A 7,423-nucleotide genomic window follows, 5' to 3' on the forward strand; every position below is an offset into this window, starting at 1 on the left:
ATTTGGCGGAGCACCAGGTTCTGGAGACTGAGTGGAATGACAATCCGGTCCAGCTCGAGGAGGATACCATCAATCACCGTCAGGTCGTCTTTTACATTGTAAAATTGAGGGCACTGCCCTTTCTGCCAGCCATTGGCGAGGAGGTGCACGACACGCTGCAAGAGCGGGTCTTTGGCTGTCTCCTCGCGGATACGAACCACCTTCTCATCAGATGCCGGGAGGGTGCTAGCACACAGCTGCACCTGTGATTCAATCTACAGGATGATTTCCAGCGGTTCACTAGGCAATGTGATGGAGCGGGACTATGCATCAGCGATGATGAGCTCCTTGCCAGGTGAGTACACTAAGTCAAAGTTGTACCTTCTGAGTTTGAGGAGGATGCGCTGCAACCGAGGCGTCATGTCGTTCAGGTCCTTGTGGATAATGTGGACCAGAGGCCAATGATCCGTCTCGACAGTGAATGTCGGCAGGCCGTAGACATAGTCGTGAAATTTGAGAATGACAGTGAGAAGACCCAGGCATTCCTTCTCTATTTGCGCATACCTTGTTTCGGTGGTGCTCCATGATACGATGGAAGATCTCCGATGCCGAGAAAATGCCAAACGGCATGCGATTATAGCAGTATCTGCCAAACGGTGTGTTGAAGGTGCAGAGCCTTCTGCTGGATTCATCCAGCTGGATTTGCCAAAATCCATGTGACGCATCTAACTTGATGAAAAATCCTGCGTGTGCCATCTCACTGGTGAGTTCCTCCCGCTTCAGGATGGGGTAGTGTTCACGCATTATATTCTTATTGAGATCCTTGGGATCAATGCAGATGCGCAAGTTCCTGAAGTCTTTCTAACACATACCATCGAGGTCACCCAGTCAGTCGGTTCGGTTACCTTGGAAATGATGCCCTGTTGCTGAGGATCCTTGAGCTGTGCCTTCAGGCGCTCCCTCAGCGGAGCCGGGACACGGCGTGGTGCGTGGACCACTGGCTTGGCATCAGGTCATAGCAGAATCTTGTATCGATATGGCAGCGTGCCCATCCCGTCGAACACTTCCGGATACTGAGCGAGGATGTCGTCAATGCCGGGCTGAAGATCTACATTGGAGGATGACGTTGTGTAAACCTGTTGCACGAGGTTCAGCTGCTTGCAGGCATGTGCACCAAGTAAGGATGCCCTGTCTGGCTTGACAGTTTCAAAACGTAACCGTGCATGGGTGCTCCAGTTGGAGATGAGTAGATGGCAGGATCCCAGTGCCGCGATGGCATTTCCGTTGTAGTCCAGGAGCCTGCAGGCTGCTGGAAGGACCTTGGGGGGCTTCTTGATGCGTTTGAAATCTGCCTGTGAGAGGAGGTTGGCAGAAGCACCTGTGTCCAGCTTAAACTTGATGGAGCAGTGGTTGACCTGCATCACCGCTCGCCATTCGTCTGCAGAATCCACAACGAGGATGGATTGATTTTGTGATGAGTTGGATGTGACATATTCACATTTGGTAATGATGCCCACTCGGTAGGCGGAGTCCAGGAATTCTTCCTCTGCTTCCGTTGTGCTGCCAGGATCAGAATCTTTTTTGGACTCAGCTCCACTTTCCGGCCCGAACACCATAACCCTGAATCCCCTTATTCTTCAAAAAACTATCTATCTTTATCTTAAAAACATTTAAAGAAGGAGCCTCAACTGCTTCACTGGCAAGAAATTCCATAGATTCACAACCCTTTGGGTGAACAAGTTCCTCCTAAACTCAATCCTAAATCTACTTCCCCTTATTTTGAGGCTATGCCCCCTAGTTCTGCTTTCACCCGCCAGTGGAAACAACCTGCCCGCATCTATCCTATCTATTCCCTTCATAATTTTATACGTTTCTATAAGATCCCCCCCCCGCATCCTTCTAAATTCCAATGAGTACAGTCCCAGTCTACTCAACCTCTCCTCGTAATCCAACCCCTTCAGCTCTGGGATTAACCTAGTGAATCTCCTCTGCACACCCTCCAGCGCCAGTACGTCCTTTCTCAGGTAAGGAGACCAAAACTGAACACATTACTCCAGGTGTGGCCTCACTAACACCTTATACAATTGCAGCATAACCTCCCTAGTCTTAAACTCCATCCCTCTAGCAATGACGGACAAAATTCCATTTGCCTTATTAATCACCTGTAAACTAACGTTTGTGACTCATGCACTAGCACACCCAGGTCTCTGCACAGCGGCATGTTTTAATATTTTATCATTTAATTAATAATCCCTTTTCCTACAAAAATGGATAACCTCACATTTGGCAGCATTGTATTCCATCTGCCAGACCCTAGCCCAGTCACTTAACCTATCCAAATCTCTCTGCAGACTTCCGGTATCCTCTGCACTTTTTGCTTTACCACTCATCTTAGTGTCGTCTGCAAACTTGGACACATTGCACTTGGTCCCCAACTCAAAATCATCTATGTAAATTGTGAACAATTGTGGGCCCAACACTGAACCCTGAGGGACACCACTAGCTACTGATTGCCAACCAGAGAAACACCCATTAATCCCCACTCTTTGCTTTCTATTAATTACCCTATCCTCTATCCATGCTACTACTTTACCCTTAACGCGATGCATCTTTATCTTATGCAGCAATCTTTTGTGTGGCACCTTGTCAAAAGCTTTCTGGAAATCCAGATATACCACATCCATTGGCTCCCCATTATCTACAGCACTGGTAATGCCCTCAAAAAATTCCACTAAATTAGTTAGGCATGACCTGCCCTTTATGAACCCATGCTGCGTCTGCCCAATGGGCCAATTTCCATCCAGATGCCTCGCTATTTCTTCCTTGATGATAAATTGCAGCATCTTCCCTACTACCGAAGTTAAGCTAACTGGCCTATAATTACCCGCATTCTGCCTACCTACTATTTTAAACAGTGGTGTCACATTTACTAATTTCCAATCCGCCGGGACCACCCCAGAGTCTAGTGAATATTGGTAAATTATCACTCGTGCATTTGCAATTTCCCTAGCCATCTCTTTTAGCACTCTGGGATGCATTCCATCAGGGCCAGGAGACTTGTCTACCTTTAGCCCCATTAGCTTGCCCATCACTACTTCCTTAGTGATAACAATCATCTCAAGGTGCTCAGCTGTCATAGCCTCATTTCCATCAGTCACTGGCATGTTATTTGTGTCTTCCACTGTGAAGACCGACACAAAAAACCTGTTCAGTTCCTCAGCCATTTCCTCATCTCCCATTATTAAATCTCCCTTCTCATCCTCTAAAGGACCAATATTTACCTTAGCGTCTCTTTTTTGTTTTATATATTTGTAGAAACTTTTACTGTCTGTTTTTATATGCTGAGCAAGTTTACTCTCATAATCTATCATACTCTTCTTTATAGCTTTTTTAGTAGCTTTCTGTTGCCCCCTAAAGATTTCCCAGTCCTCTAGTCTCCCACTAATCTTTGCCACTTTGTATTCCTTCAATTTTATACTCTCCCTTATTTCCTTAGATATCCATGGTAGATTTTCCCTCTTTCTACCGTCCTTCCTTTTTGTCGGTATAAACCTTTGCTGAGCACTGTGAGAATTCACTTGGAAGGTTCTCCACTGTTCCTCAACTGTTTCACCATAAAGTCTTTGCTCCCAGTCTACCTTAGCTAGCTCTTCTCTCATCTCATTGTAATCTCCTTTGTTTAAGCACAAAATACTAGTGTTTGATTTTACCTTCTCACCCTCCATCTTTATTTTAAATTCCACCATATTATGATCGCTCCTTCCGAGAGGATCCCTAACTATGAGATCATTAATCAATCCTGTCTCATTACACAGGACCAGATCTTGGACCGTTTGTTCCCTGTAGGTTCCATTACATACTGTTCTAGGAAACTATCGCGGATACATTCTATAAACTCCTCCTCAAGGCTGCCTTGACTGACCTGGTTAAACCAATCGACATGTAGATTAACATCTCCCATGATAACTGCAGTACCATTTCTACATGCATCAGTTATTTCTTTGTTTATTGCCTGCCCCACCATAATGTTACTATTTGGTGGCCTATAGACTACTCCTATCAGTGACTTTTTCGCCTTACTATTCCTGATTTCCACCCAAATGGATTCAACCTTATCCTCCATAGCACTGATGTCATCCCTTACTATTGCCCGGATGTCATCCTTAAATAACAGAGCTACACCACCTCCTTTACCATCCACTCTGTTCTTCCAATTAGTTTGATACCCTTGGATATTTAACTCCCAGTCGTGACCATCCTTTAACCATGTTTCAGTAATGGCCATTAAATCACAGTCATTCACGATGATTTGCCCCATCAACTTATTTACCTTATTCCGAATACTACGAGCATTCAGGTTACATACACTTATGTTGGCTTTTATACCCCTGTTTTGAATCTTAACACCTTGATCAGTAACCTCTCCTCAGTTATTTTTCCTCTTAACGTTTCTCCTAATTTTCCTTGTCGTTGAACCCATATCTTCATGTAACAACCTGCCGCGTTGCTTTCCATTTATGTTTTTACTTCCCGTTTTATTCCTTTTAGTATTACTGGGTCTATTCACTGAGCTCCCCTCAGTCACTGTACCTTGTACTGTCGCCCTTTTTGATTTTTGTCCATGGCTTCTTTGCCTTACACTTTCCCCCTTACTGCCTTTTGTTTCTGCCCTTGTTTTACTGCCTTCCAACTTCCTGCATCGTTTCCCATCCCCCTGCCACATTAGTTCAAACACTCCCCAGCTGCTCGAGCAAATAGCTCCCCCCTAGGACATCAGTTCCAGTCCTACCCTGGTGTAACCCGTCCAGTTTGTACAGGTCCCACCTTCCCCAGAACCGGTCCCAGTGCCCCAGGAATCTGAAACTCTCCCCTGACACCATTCCTTCAGCCACGTATTCATCCTATATATCCTGTCATTTCTACTCTGACTAGCACATGGCACCGGTAGTAATCCTGAGATCACTACCTTCGAGGTCCGATTTCTTAACTTCCTTCCTACCTCCCTGTATTCTGCTTTTAGGACCTCATCCCTTTTTTTACCTATGTCGTTTGTACCAATGTGAACCACGACAACTAGCTGTTCACCCTCCCCCTCCAGAATGTCCTGTACCCGCTCCAAGACATCCTTGACCCTAGCACCAGGGAGGCAACATACCATCCTGGAGTCGCGTTTGCAGCCACAGAAATGCCTGTCTATTCCCCTTACAATTGAATCCCCTATAACTCTTGCACTGTCACACTTATCACCCCTCCCCTCTGCAGCAGAACCAACCGTGGTGCCACAAGTTTGGCTGTTGCTGTTTTCCCCTGAGAGGCCATTCCCCTCAACAGTATCCAAAGCGGTATATCTGTTCTGCAGGGGAATGACCACAGGAGATTCCTGCACTACCTGCCTCGATCTCTTGCTCTGTCTGTTGGTCTCCCATTCCCTTCCTGCCTGCGGAGCCTGAGCCTGCGGTGTGATCACCTCTCTATACGTGATATCTAATTAACCCCAAAAACGATTTGGTCTCTGATCATGGAGTCAGCAATATCACCAAAGTTGCAGGACAGCGCTAGCAGGCGGAGGTTAGTTAAGAAGGAGTTGAAAGATTCATCTTTACCTTGTAGACGCTGTTTGAATATGTAGCGCTCGAAGATTTCATTGGTGTCCACTTCACAGTGACTGTCAAACTTGTCCAGGATGGTCTGAAACTTTGTCTTGCCCTGGCCTTCGGTGAAGTTAAACGAGTTGAAGAGTTCGATGGCTTGATCACCCGCTGTTGAGAGGAGAAGCGTGATCTTCCTTGCATCAGATGCACCCACGAGGTCTGAAGCTTCGATGTACAGCAGTAACTTTTGCTTGACTGTCCGCCAGTTGGCACTGAGATTGCCGGAGGTCCTGAGTTAGTGGGGAGCCTGAATCTTCTCCATGGTGCCGGGATACATTCACTGGTCATCACAGAACGGACTGAGGTAAACCACCTAGATTAAGCAGTCTCCTGGTGGTATGATGTCTTATGTACTCTGGGATAACACAGGCTGCAACTGGATGCAGCTTTAATCAAAAGATACTCCAGACCTTAGAGTTAGTTCAATCTAATCTATTGAACCAGGAGCACAGTTAGCACAGTTCTCTATGAGTTTGACTCTCCGCTAACCTAAGTATGGTTACTCTGTCTGACTGAACCAAACTAGCTCTTGGCCACATGCTGGAGGTGTGATACTGTACATACACCCTGACTCACTCTGTAGATGTTCATCAGTGGGAAGAGGCGGAGTGTGAGTGCCTCATGCCTTTTATAGTGAGATACCACCCCTGAGTGTCCTGCCTGCTCATTGGTCATGTCCTGTTCTCTGTGTTCATTAGCTGCCTGTCTGTGCCTGTCTGTATATCAGTATCTGCATATCATGACAGTAACTAAGCTTGATCTCAGATCCTGAGATTCAACATGTGGCTCATGAGCCCAGCAAAGAATAAGATTAATAATTCATTTAGTCCATCTGGGTACATCGCAACCATCCAAGTTTGGAAACAGCAAGCCCTTGGATCTTTTCAAAAAGTCTTGACTAGTAACATAATATCCCTGAATGAATGAAGTCGGCAGCCGGACAACCGACACCGCCAATGTGGTCCCTTCTTCTTCAGGCAGAACAGTACAGCTTCCTTTTTGAAAAGCCTGACGAAATGGCTCCCATGGCCCCGACTACTCACAGAATTGGAGTCTTCGGAGAAGGTATTTAAGAAACAACGTTGTTCAGAAAAAATTCTGCAGACCTGCAATCTAGAGGCTGTCTTACCCTAGACAAAACAATCCGGCCAGAGGGTGGCATGGTAGCACAGTGGTTAGCACTGATGCTTCACAGCGCCAGGGACCCGGATTTGATTCCCGGCTTGGATCACTGTCTGTGTGGAGTCTGCACGTTCTCCCCTTGTCTGCGTGGGTTTCCTCTGCGTGCTCCGGTTTCCTCCCACAAAGTCCCGAACGACGTGCTTGTTAAGTGAATTGGACATTCTGAATTCTCCCTCTGTGTACCCAAACAGGCGCCGGAGTGTGGCAACTAGGGCAGCACGGTAGCATAAGTGGATAGCACTGTGGCTTCACAGCGCCAGGGTCCCAGGTTCGATTCCCCGCTGGGTCCATGTCTGTGCGGAGTCTCCACGTTCTCCCCGTGTCTGCGTGGGTTTCCTTCGGGTGCTCCAGTTTCCTCCCACAGTCCAAAGACGTGCAGGTTAGGTGGATTGGCCATGCTAAATTGCCCTTAATGTCCAAAAAGGTTAGGAGGGGTTATTGGGTTACAGAGATAGGGTGGAAGTGAGGGCTTAAGTGGGTCGGTGCAGACTCGATGGGCTGAATGGCCTCCTTCTGCACTGTATGTTCTATGTTCCAGGGGATTTTCACAGTATCTTCATTGCAGTGTTAATGTAAGCCTACTTGTGACACTAATAAAGATTATTATGATT

Source organism: Scyliorhinus torazame, chromosome 6, assembly GCF_047496885.1.
Source record: "Scyliorhinus torazame isolate Kashiwa2021f chromosome 6, sScyTor2.1, whole genome shotgun sequence".
Classification (NCBI taxonomy): Eukaryota; Metazoa; Chordata; class Chondrichthyes; order Carcharhiniformes; family Scyliorhinidae; genus Scyliorhinus; species Scyliorhinus torazame.